This window comes from Diorhabda sublineata, chromosome 6, assembly GCF_026230105.1.
Source record: "Diorhabda sublineata isolate icDioSubl1.1 chromosome 6, icDioSubl1.1, whole genome shotgun sequence".
NCBI classification, from domain to species: domain Eukaryota; kingdom Metazoa; phylum Arthropoda; class Insecta; order Coleoptera; family Chrysomelidae; genus Diorhabda; species Diorhabda sublineata.
This window is the reverse complement of record NC_079479.1, coordinates 34,219,155-34,231,104: the sequence shown is the minus strand read 5'-3', so window position 1 is coordinate 34,231,104 and position 11,950 is coordinate 34,219,155. Positions and strand designations below refer to the sequence as shown.

Sequence of the window (11,950 nt, the reverse complement as noted above, 5' to 3'; positions counted from 1 at the left end):
TATTTATTCCAACTTGATCTTTTGAATCTTCCATAGACATCATTATCAAGTTTCTCAGCTGTCTAAGTACAACCAGGTCATCAAATGCCTTTTTTTTCGGATAATTTCCACAAAAACTCACCCTGTATTTCAAAATCAATATATTTAATTATTACTACCAATAAAAAAGGTACAAAATCAAAAGTAATTACAACGAAAAGTTACTCTACATTATATTACTTTTCATAAAATTGACAACACTGCATGACAATAACCGAGTAAAATCAGTTTTTTTTTATATAATCTTATAAACGGTGTAATCTGTCACTTTCGAACATATTGTGTGTGGGCTCTGAACTCACTTTACAAATTAAAATATATTCGGACCTCTATTATGTTAAGAATGAATAGTAATTCCACTTTATGATAAAAATAGTTCTCAATTAACTGTTCTATTTTCTATAATTATTCCAAGTAAACAAAATATAACCTTCACCGATGAAATAAGTGGAATAGTATAAGCCGGAGATTCAAGGTCATTTTACACCCAGCGCCGCATAACATGAGTTATTATTACATTATATTTGATTATTACAAAATATAATCGTAGATAACGCTCGCAACAAGAGCGGTGGCCCTTTGGTGCGCGATTTCCTAGTCGAATGTTCACGACACATGGTTCTACTTGACTCCGGCACGTGCTTTTTTTATTCTTATTTTTAGGTCGAAAAATTTTAAGTAGTTTTGATAGACTGGTAGTAGCGGTGTTTGGTGTGTGTTGTTTGGCATAACTGTGAATTCTAATCAGAATTTCGCTCGTTCTATTGACGCCCAATAGATTTTAGGTACGTTTATATATTTGAATATTGATTAGATTGTTAAATTTTCGCTTGTTATATCCATGTGCATCAATTATAGTGGATTTACTGTATGAAACAGGTCAAAATAGATCAATACAACCTCCAAAATCAATACATATATATATATATATATATATATATATATATATATATATATAAGCGTTGAAAACTAAGGGTATAATAGTTAAATAAAAATTATGTAGAAATTATATTGGCTTCGCAGGACTGGATTCAAAAATATTTAAAGTTGAAGCGGAATATTTTCTGCATAAATATTTATAACGGTGGAAAGAAAATTGGTAATTTGTTACATTAAAGTAGTATTAGATATTATTCGATTTTTGATTGATTGTTGAATTAATAATCGATTGTATTTGTCATTCGAAAAGCTTTAATCGAAAGACATAATCAATTGGTGAATGAATACGCTACTCAAGTTTCAAGGAGACAAACTTCAATCCGTTCTGACCTGTTTTAGTGCAATCTTGTTTGCAATATCTGTCATTTATAATAAATTCAGTACGAAGTTGAGACCAGAATCGTTCACAAAATATTAAGTCTGTCTAAAGTGATTAGTTGAAGTGGTAATGATTCAGTTAAGGGCGATCTACATGGGCTGAGACAGGCAAAGACTTTCCCGGGAAACTATAGCCAGTAGATGATCTGCTGATTGTCGAAACACCGTCGCCTCAATGGACACCTGAACACACTAGACTTAGCAGATAATACAGCGTGCAGATTCTGTTATCTAGAAGATGTAACCTCTATCCACATTATCTCCTAGGGGCGTAAAAAACGACGAAGATCTATGGAAGCTGCAGCCATTTCACAAGCTTAACTTCCTAAGAGAACTGAGATTAAAAGATCAGCTGTAAATACAGAAATTTCTAATATCGGAGTAAGAAAAGGGAACACATTATATAGATACATACATACAAGAACAAGAAATACGTTGTGGGCTAAAAGAGGCCTGAGAAAACGACCATTTAGACCCATTCCTGTGGAAATATCTTCCAAAGTTTCTTATCAAAACGTTTTACAAGCTACTATAAAAGTTCTCTTTGTATTCTGGACGATTTAAAGAAGGTCATTAGTCTGATACACAAATTTCATAAATACTAACATAAATACATACTTAGACTAGCTGGTATATATGGTATGGTGCCTTAGTCCAACTGACCTACCCAAGAGCAAATCGCAAACAAAGCTGGTGACTGGCGAGGCCATTTGAGCGCACTACGCAAAGGAAAAGTTTTCTATTAGTAGAATCGGAATCATTTTTTTGTATTGTGGCTCGAGGACTAGTTTATTTTTCTATAAAAGGGAAAATTTCCTGGATTATTGGTACTTTTAATGCAATATTTCAAGCAATTCTCAACGTACACCTCCTAATATGATAATAATCGCTTTCGTTTCTAATAAGTATCGAACGCAGAATGGAAATCTAGTCAAAATTATTCTAGGGGCATCCCAAAAAACCGACGCCATCACCTTGCCTGCAAATGGAACAGTCTTTGCCTTCTTTGGTGTCTGTTCTCGCGGCGTCCACCACGCGCACAGCTTCGTGGATTTTCTTCAACATTTCTGTAGTAGTCACCTCATTTGGACAACAACGATGCTGGTCATCGCAGGTCGTACGGCCTCTGCTACCAAATATTTTAATGTTTATTACGTAATAAAATCTAGTTCAACTTTTATATTGGTTGGGCTAACGCCTTTCAAATAAAAGTATTGTATATTTTAAAGATGACCAATCTTTTCATGTTTAAAATTTCACTGAAAACGTTCACTATTGATGGCCGCCAAAAAACTACTAAACAACGTGGTGTCTTCAAACTAATACTATAATGAAAATTCGTGGGTGTGTTGTACAAATAGTAGATTTGGCAACGTCCGTTATGAATAATGTCATTGAAAAGATTTACAACTGGATGTTTTAAATGGTAGTATTAAACACCCACGTTAAAATAAATATTTAAAATTCAACGTACTGATTTCTAATTAGAAATGTTGTTGATACAGGCATACGAAAATTAATAAGAAAGTAAATCCGTTAACATTTCTGATAAAAATATCAGTAAAGGTTATACAGGAAGGAGATAAAAATTTTATTTCTCATAGTATCATAATTGATTCAACTCATTATATAATTATGGACAAAGTTTTGTTTCTGCATACAGTTTCATAAATATAAACATGAGTTTATTTAGTTGCTTTCTCCCATCCTTTTCGTATTGTTTTAAATCCCATACTTTAAAATTCTTTAGGTTCTCAAATTGTCACTGAAATCCCATAGTAATCGACTGTAAGTTGATGAAAAAATTGATACCAAATGATGTTGTTAAAGATATATCCAAATCTAGTTTTATTACAAACTCGATAGCGTGCAGATACTTTCGGCTTTTCGATTCGATGAATTTGTCCTAGGATATAAATCCCCCAAATATTTATGGAAAGATTTTCCACCAGTCTTAACCTTATCGTTGATCTCGGCGTCTGTTTTTCATCTTGGAAAAGCTGTTGGTACCAACAGCATCGGTATTTTGGTTTTTGAATAATAAAAATATTTACTCTTATCAGGTTTTTAAATCACATCACCAGCTAAAGCTATTTCTGGAAGATTATTTTCTAACTAGGCAGTCTTCGTTGAAAAAATAGCCTTCGACATATTTCCAGGCGTCTTCCTCGAAGTGCTGTAGCCCGATAATGTGTTCCTCACTTTCGTTTTTGTCTATGAGTGTACGTTTACAAAGTCACCAGGAAACTACCTTTTGATAAAGTGGGGCTGTTGGTTTCACCTTATGGCGATAGGGAAATCATCAAGAAGGTATCAAGGGTGCAGTTTCCTCTTAGATTTCGAGAAAAGTTACCGATTACAAAATCTGCAAATGTGGTAGGATCGGGTAGTTTCGATAATAGAGTCCATTACTTCAATAAAATCGACACAACCTGGTCCAATTGAAGAATTGTAGTCCATAAATTAAAAATTTTCCTGCTGATATCTTGTGCAAGCCATTTTCGAGGTAATCGGGGTGTTCCCTCCTTCAGAAGATGAAGTTTAATTTCTGCATTATTGACCTTCCGGTAATAACCGGACAGTGTAGACTCCTATATATTTTAAGGATTAATCAATTTGAAATCATGGAGGTTAAATCATTATTTTCCACTAAAGTTTTGAGTACAATGGATATATCGTTGAAATGTTATTTCTGACCGATTTAAACGAAGGTCGCCTGAAAGTCTGAATGGAAAATCGATAATTCATTAGAGGGCATTGTATATGGATGAAAATAAATCGCCGAAGCGGAAAAACTAGTGCATTGAGGGTGTATTGTTACATAACTTATCCAATTAATAAAAATGATTACGAAAACAGATATTTATTTATAGATTTATCAAGAAAATGGTAGAATTAATAATAAATTATTTTCGTGTTTCTCTAATGACTTGATAATTATATAAATAACAATTTCGACTGTTCTTTATCTGATTTTATTTCAATTCAATATTCCATTAAATATCTAATCTAACTAGTTGCTTCTTTTTCTTTTTAATTTTTCTTAATAAATTTCGAAAATAAATCATATTCAGTTTTTATAAACCACTACCGACATCTACCGCTCAGAGGTTATATTAATACTAGACTTATACTTGAAAATTACAGGAAATTCGAATATCTTACAATTTAACCGCTAGATGATGCTGGTATAAGTTTACGTCAAATAAACAAAATTTTATTTTGTGAGATTAACGTCATTTCTACAGGTAAGAACAAGTTTTATAATAAAGATAAAAATAGTGTGATACATATTACTTATATGATAATTATAGTAAAAAAAAATAGTAATCATATTTGATATACTATTACTGTAACAATGATAAATATTTTAAAAATAAAACACGTAAATTGAATCATTTAAAAATCAATATTGTTGTAAATTTTGAGTTATATGTTAATCGTAGTGGTAATTCAGTAAACAGAAACTAATATTTAACAAATTAAATCGTCTATAGTCTATTTTTATTATTGAGAGAGTAATAAAATGATGAAGCATTCGTAATTCATCACTTCTTTTAGTAGACAATTAAAATATTTTTTTAAGTTATACCCCCGTTATTATATGGCTTTTGTTTTATGAGAAATTGAATTGCACACAGATAATCATATAACTAATCATAGCGGAAAACAAAGCGCCCAATATAGATTGATTGACAAGAAAAAATCCTACAGCAGAACACTTCGGTCTAATTTCCGCAGCCCAAGATACTAGATAGTGTAGTTCATCCCTCAAGACGCATTTTTCGAGATTACTTTGTAAAAAGTAACCTCTGTCGATGAAACTGCAATTTTCTTTTTCTATTTTATCGCAAGACATTACAACTATCGAAATATTTATCTGAAATTAAAAAAAAAAACTGTATTTAATGAGTTGTGACGAAAAATATATATAAGTTACAACGTTCGAGGGTGTTTTTAATTCAACACACTTAGTTCAGTAAGTTTTTAATAATTCAAACCATCGGTTTTCCGCAATATACGTAGTTATGTTTGCCATAAAATCCGCAAAATTATCCAGAAAGCTCTTCTTTTAGTTTGGGAACAAAAAATAATCAAAAAGAGCCAGATTATTTAAATATTATCATTACTTCCTTTCGATGAGTCCTGCTAGTCGTCCTCTTGTCTTGTGGAGGATGGAGGATGTTTCTGGGTATGAGGATGGTTCCAGAAGTACCTGGCTCTCGACGGAAACATCTTCACGACACTATACACAACATAGCGTCTTCAAACTTGAAACACTTGCTGTATATATTATGTACTTTCTAATACAGTGGTATTAAAATATTAGAAGACCCTAGCTAGCGTATTGAGCTAATCTCTGAGCTCCTGGTGGAAATAGTTTCTAGCTTTCTCAATGTATAATGTATAAATTAGTACAGGAGCTATTTTTGTTGTTCAGAGTTGAAGTTTTCAAGCTTTATATGTAACTGCATTGAACGCCATTTGTTTATATGACTGAAAGCAATAATAATAAGGTGCGAATGTGTCAAAGGGTGACTTTTTCCAATAACAGTAACCTTTATCAATTATTTTATGTGATATAACTTACCGTAGAAGCTAAAGATGCTTTGAATAATTTTCTTTCATATTTGTGGAGATAATTTTTTATTCAGAGGTATTTGATTTTGATTAGCAGGGCTTTGATATGTCAAAATCAAATATTTTCTCAATAATTTTGTGAAGAATACAGATTCAAAATCAGCTGAATCGGTAGTGGAGTCGTAGAGGGTAACTCATCAAAACCTTGCTACAATATTTCGCACAGACGTTTCTAGAGGAAATAGTTTCTCGTAAAACGTGAAATCGACTTTATAATACGTCATAAAATTTTTTATTAATCTTAACCACATATTTTGGATATTGAGAAATTTCATATAGTTTCCAAAAACAAATCCTCGATCTATCAGTGGTACAATTATTAATAAATTTAATACTTACTATGTAGAAAATTGCTTTCAAAATATTTTCCAAGAAGATTTTGATAGATGCCGATCCTGTCATTGTAATCATCAGTTCATTAATGCAAATCAAAACTTCCACAAGCGTACCAGTAAATAGAAAAAGTATAATCCAACCAAATACAACGTTAAACTGTTCAACGGCTTCAAAAATTTCCTTATATAAGTTTCTTATTTCAGAAAGTTTCTCATATAATACCATATCTATTTGAAAAAACAAAAACGTAATAGTAAGAAAATAGTTTTTCTTACAGGTGCAAATAGAACCGAAAGAAACAAACATATTTTAATTACAAACCAATCAAATATACTTGCTTAAAGTAAAAACAACTAATAACAGAATTCTACTCAATGTCCATCTGCAGTTTGGAATACGAATAGTATCTGGCATGACCCAGAGATGGCGGTAGTTGCTTGAAAATACCACTGAATGATCGTCGACTGAAAAAAATGTGGTACATCACATATCAACTGAAAATTTGGACATGGGAGAGTTGTGCGCAAGATGGGTGCCGCAAACAGCGTCGTGAAGATGTTTGGCAATGTTTCGCAGAATTAAAGCCGAATTTGGCGTCGTTTCATAACCATGGATGAAGCGTGGGTCCATCACTTCACACCCGAAACAAAACAATGGACTGAAAAGGGAGAAACGGCTCCAAAGAAGGCAAAGACCTTTTCATCTGCAGATAAGATCATGACGTTGGTTTTTGGGGGTGCGCATGAAATAATTTCTATCGATTATCTTGAAAAAAAGCAAAAAACTATCAGCGAAAAATATTATGCGAACCTATTTGCTCCGTTTATGCGGCTATGAAGAAAGTGTTGTTTCATCAGGGTTGAAACCCATTGGAAAAGGTGGAGAATGTAATAGAAATGAAAGGAAAAATATTTTAAGGGTGATCTTAGATCGGCAGGAGGTTTATCTCGAGTTATGGCAAAACTACAAGTTCCATGGAAAAACTTAAATAGCAAAGTTGAGGGTTATAAAAAGATCTACAACTTCCGTTTTCACTTTCTGTTTTTATTTTTAACTTTTTTTTACGATTTGGTAAAAACTTGCCTCACACAATTTATTCGGTTTGAAAGATTAATTTTTCTATTTTATTTTGATTTAATATCGAAAAAGCACCCTAATTTTCAATCCAAAAATTCTCCTGTCAAAATATCAGATCTTTTTCAAAGTCGGTGAGTTTTTTGTTTGTTGAAATCTCTATTTTCTGATAGCGTAAAAAATATTACATTTACTTTGGTAAATTTTTTCAGAAAATGCGTGTAAAATTGTAATAAATAAATAAAAATTTGACAAATGATTAAAACAATTTTTGGATACGTTTTTTTTTGGTTTTTCTGCGAAAAGACTTCGAATTTTTCAAATAAATTTGAGTTAATATGAAAAATGAATACAAGAGTTGTAGATCTTTTTATCACCTACAACTTAGATGTCCTTCCATTGGACACATAGTTTTGCCGAGATGAACCGTTTTTATAAACTCAGTCTCTCCCATTTCCCGATCTCAGATCGCCCGTAAATTATTTTTCCTTTTCAAAAGCTATCATCCGACTATTTTCAAAAATTATATGATATACTTGTGTTTCAGTAATATACGAGGTGTGGCTATTAAATACCAAGACTGCGCGCCTAGAGGCGTTGGGCCACAACCAATTTGTGCGTGCAGATCGGCGAAAGAGTATCCGAAGCTGTAAACGCCGATAAAGAAACGGTTAGAAATATTTTACACTTGACAAAAATCTGTGCGAAGTTGGTGCCAAAAAAATCCAAAACCACTTGCGTCTACGGGTCTGCTCAGATTTCCTTGAAAGGTTAGAAGATGATCTGCTTTGAGAAGGACCCGATTTGAGTCGATGGAAACGGTAAAGCAAAAAAAGCACTACTTCGATCAACGGAAAAAACGTATAGAAAGGTTATTTAATAGCCAGACCTCGTATGAAATAAATACTTACCAAATTCTGTTCCAATAGTTTGCACATTTTGTACATTAGATCGATCAATTAAAATCATTTTCAACGCAATGAATCGTCTAGCTATTATCAAAGAAGTATAGGTAATGAAAAACGATAACATAAAATGATAGTATTTGACGATTCTCGCATACAATGAAATAAAAAAAGCGTTTTGACCGAAATTGTCAAGTATCTGTAGAATATCAATAACCAATAACGTAATCGGTGTCGTGAGGTAATAAAATTTGAAAATATTCGAAAATTTTCCTTTGATAACTTCCCTTCTGAATCGTTTATCTATTAGATTCATCCTCATCGACATTTTCAACCATTCTTTTTTTCTCGTAGCACATAAAAAACAAGTATTTATTAGAAAAAAATTGTTCAATTTTTGTAGGAAATCGGGTATTTCGAAAGTGATTCGCACTTTAGTCGTCATCGTTATTTTCATATAAATTGTTAATCCAAAACTCACTGTTGACAGTGTGATTAATACTATGATGAATGAGTATGAAATAATAACAGTTTTCTTGGACTTCCTTTCATTTATATCAATCGGAACTATTCCTAAAAACGATAACATTCCGTATATAATTTTGAAATTTTTAACATCACTATTTTCGACATTCCGCCTCATTTGAATAGGATACATTGTAATAATCCTTTCAGTAAAGACTTGAAAAAGTATTATCTCATTTATGACACATACAAATATTTGAATATGAGCTATTAAAAAGCAATTGAATATAAATTACCAATAACGCACCAATTGAAATAAATATCTTTTATTTACAATATCATGAGCAAAATGAATGACTATAAAATCATGAGCCGGGAGCTACCCAAATCTGGTCGATTAATTCGTTATAAACAATTTAATGAAGCTCTAACTCTTAACACGTTGACTTCCGAGGAAATTTTAACGATTTTATTTAATCGTGTTGTATCATTAAAAATTCTTATTTAAATACAAAGTTTGCACCAAAAGGTATATAGAATGTATAGAATTAGATAATAAAAATTCCTTTGGGGAGATTAGTTACAAGATATTTCGTGGTTGGCAGTCAACGTGTTAAACAAAGAAATTCTGACATCATGGGACAATTGGACGTAATATCTTACAAACAATAAACAGTAATATGGCAAATTACGTAAAAATATTTATAATAATATTCAAAATCGTGGAAATATTCATACTAAGAGAGTTTTTAAAGAAACAGGGACACACTGGATTTTTTTATTTTATTTGTGTTTACAATATCATGAGCAAAATGAATGACTATAAAATCATGAGCCGGGAGCTACCCAAATCTGGTCGATTAATTCGTTATAAACAATTTAATGAAGCTCTAACTCTTAACACGTTGACTGCCGAGGAAATTTTAACGATTTTATTTAATCGTGTTGTATCATTAAAAATTCTTATTTAAATACAAAGTTTGCACCAAAAGGTATATAGAATGTATAGAATTAGATAATAAAAATTCCTTTGGGGAGATTAGTTACAAGATATTTCGTGGTTGGCAGTCAACGTGTTAAACAAAGAAATTCTGACATCATGGGACAATTGGACGTAATATCTTACAAACAATAAACAGTAATATGGCAAATTACGTAAAAATATTTATAATAATATTCAAAATCGTGGAAATATTCATACTAAGAGAGTTTTTAAAGAAACAGGGACACACTGGATTTTTTTATTTTATTTGTGTTTACAATATCATGAGCAAAATGAATGACTATAAAATCATGAGCCGGGAGCTACCCAAATCTGGTCGATTAATTCGTTATAAACAATTTAATGAAGCTCTAACTCTTAACACGTTGACTGCCGAGGAAATTTTAACGATTTTATTTAATCGTGTTGTATCATTAAAAATTCTTATTTAAATACAAAGTTTGCACCAAAAGGTATATAGAATGTATAGAATTAGATAATAAAAATTCCTTTGGGGAGATTAGTTACAAGATATTTCGTGGTTGGCAGTCAACGTGTTAAACAAAGAAATTCTGACATCATGGGACAATTGGACGTAATATCTTACAAACAATAAACAGTAATATGGCAAATTACGTAAAAATATTTATAATAATATTCAAAATCGTGGAAATATTCATACTAAGAGAGTTTTTAAAGAAACAGGGACACACTGGATTTTTTTATTTTATTTGTGTTTACAATATCATGAGCAAAATGAATGACTATAAAATCATGAGCCGGGAGCTACCCAAATCTGGTCGATTAATTCGTTATAAACAATTTAATGAAGCTCTAACTCTTAACACGTTGACTGCCGAGGAAATTTTAACGATTTTATTTAATCGTGTTGTATCATTAAAAATTCTTATTTAAATACAAAGTTTGCACCAAAAGGTATATAGAATGTATAGAATTAGATAATAAAAATTCCTTTGGGGAGATTAGTTACAAGATATTTCGTGGTTGGCAGTCAACGTGTTAAACAAAGAAATTCTGACATCATGGGACAATTGGACGTAATATCTTACAAACAATAAACAGTAATATGGCAAATTACGTAAAAATATTTATAATAATAAAAATCGCGCTATTATCCAAAAATTATAAACAATTTTTTGAAGACAAATCGGGTTTTTGGATATTTTATTGACAAAAAAAGTGTCGAAATTTTGAATTTCAAACTTGAAACCCTACAAAAAATAAATCAAACAAAATGATATGATTGAAAATATGATTTTTTTACGAACAAAAATTTAAATAACAGGGAAATACCATCCCCCAAAGACATTAGAAACAAGGAAGAAGAAAATAATTAAGAAAAAAATAGTACAATAGTACATTTATGTAGGTTGAGGTCTTGTTAAGGCCGGTACACACCTACCGTGAATCCTTCCGATCCGACTACGATCTCACAGTCGAACGAGTGTCTGAGAGGGAAATTTGAACAGCGTAGATCACACGTGTCCTATCCCACTCCTAGATGGCTGCAGGACGCGTGTCGGTTACAATTTGTCATAATATTTTTTTATGTGTTTGTTATTTTTTACTAAATTGGCAATAATATCGGGTTTAAAAGTGATAAAGTGAAGAAATATCTAGACCAAGGAGCAGTACCGAAACGTTCACTACAAAGACATGATCTAGACAAAAGTTGCGATGGAATTTGCGTTTTTATCTCTGGGTTTCTTCATCTTCCTTTTCGATTGACGAATGTATCGAGCTGGAGCTGGAAATCGGCGTATGACAAGTGTTTATTCGATCGTATTTACTAGAAGGCCCACAAACCCATTTGTATAAAATATTTATTTTGTTTATGAGTTATCAAATTTCATGGTATCGATTTCCAAGGTTCAAACATTCTTAAAATTGTATGATTTTAATAAGTAGTTTTCATGAGATAAATATAATGTTAAAATAAACAATTCTGTTTTTTTTTCTTCTCCCTGTATCATATTTAATCAACTGGTGATACATATTCGGCAAAGGAAAGCTCAAAAAAACTTTTATAACAAAAAATAATCCGAAATTATCCTAGTGTTTACTGAGCCATTAAAAATGTACTTTACAGATTATCAATCGATTAAATACTTTCAACACCTTCTTTTTTCGGTTATAAAAAAATAAACGTTTATTGTATGTTATCAAAAAT

General features: G+C 31.5%; 1 protein-coding gene across 2 annotated transcripts in view; it reads left to right on the top strand.

Moving 5' to 3' along the window:
• The first annotated feature begins 599 nt into the window (after nucleotides 1-599).
• LOC130445161 (uncharacterized) overlaps nucleotides 600-11,950 on the top strand; it is an 86,404-nt gene continuing 75,053 nt past the window's right edge. The window contains exons 1-2 of one of the 2 annotated variants that reach the window (XM_056780688.1): nucleotides 600-824; nucleotides 4,504-4,604. The gene's annotated coding sequence lies outside the window, so the exon portion shown is untranslated. The remainder of the gene's footprint in view (nucleotides 825-4,503; nucleotides 4,605-11,950) is intronic. The other variant, XM_056780687.1, reaches the window with a different exon arrangement.